The 708-nt window shown below is 51.4% G+C and overlaps 1 long non-coding RNA gene across 1 annotated transcript in view; it reads left to right on the plus strand.

Annotated features, from left to right (window-relative positions):
- The window catches only part of LOC102772283, a 9,306-nt gene extending 8,598 nt beyond the window's left edge, over positions 1-708 (plus strand). Inside the window, exon 2 of the long non-coding RNA XR_435446.1 lies at positions 554-708. This is a non-coding gene — a long non-coding RNA (uncharacterized LOC102772283). The remainder of the gene's footprint in view (positions 1-553) is intronic.

Consider the following 708-nt stretch of genomic DNA (forward strand, 5'->3'; position numbering starts at 1 on the left):
TTGCCTTCTCGCTCTCCACCCTGCACCTGCTACCAGCTCAGGAACCAGCACTCACTTGCTCTTTCATGAAGGAGGGAAGGAATTATGGTGAATGATGAATGAATGAATGAATGATACATACTTGCCTCAGAGACTGGAACCTCGATGCAGAGTCCTAAAAGGTTTTGGCCACACCTGTTCCCTGTCCCTACAGATGCTGAGAGCCATGTCCATCCCTCTGACCACCTGTCCCTGAAGCCTCCTCAGGAGCCAAGTCCCTTGGTGACTGTGGTGCTGTTCCACTGGGGAAGGTTTTCCAGGCTGCACTGCTCCTGCCCTGGGGAAGCTGTGGTCTCTCAAGCAGAGGAAATAAGAGCAGAGGTGCTGAAGTATTGGTGGCCATGCTATTGAACTTGACCATAGGAGACACACACACACACACACACACACACACACACACACACACACTCAGACCAAGGCTGAGAGATGAAGAGACCTGTTCAGGACCCAAGGATCATCTCTCCATCCCAATACATAGCTCCAAATATTGATCAATTTCTCTTTTCCCTCCTAGCCTCACTCATCATTTTCTGGAGCCTGCCCACCACTGCCCAGCTCACTATTGAATCAGTGCCGCCCAATGCTGCCGAAGGGAAGGATGTGCTTCTCCGTGTCCACAACCTGCCTGAGAATCTTGGAAGCTATACCTGGTACACAGGGGGAAAGGTG

The sequence above is a fragment of the Myotis davidii genome, unplaced genomic scaffold, assembly GCF_000327345.1.
Source record: "Myotis davidii unplaced genomic scaffold, ASM32734v1 scaffold2636, whole genome shotgun sequence".
Lineage (NCBI taxonomy): Eukaryota > Metazoa > Chordata > Mammalia > Chiroptera > Vespertilionidae > Myotis > Myotis davidii.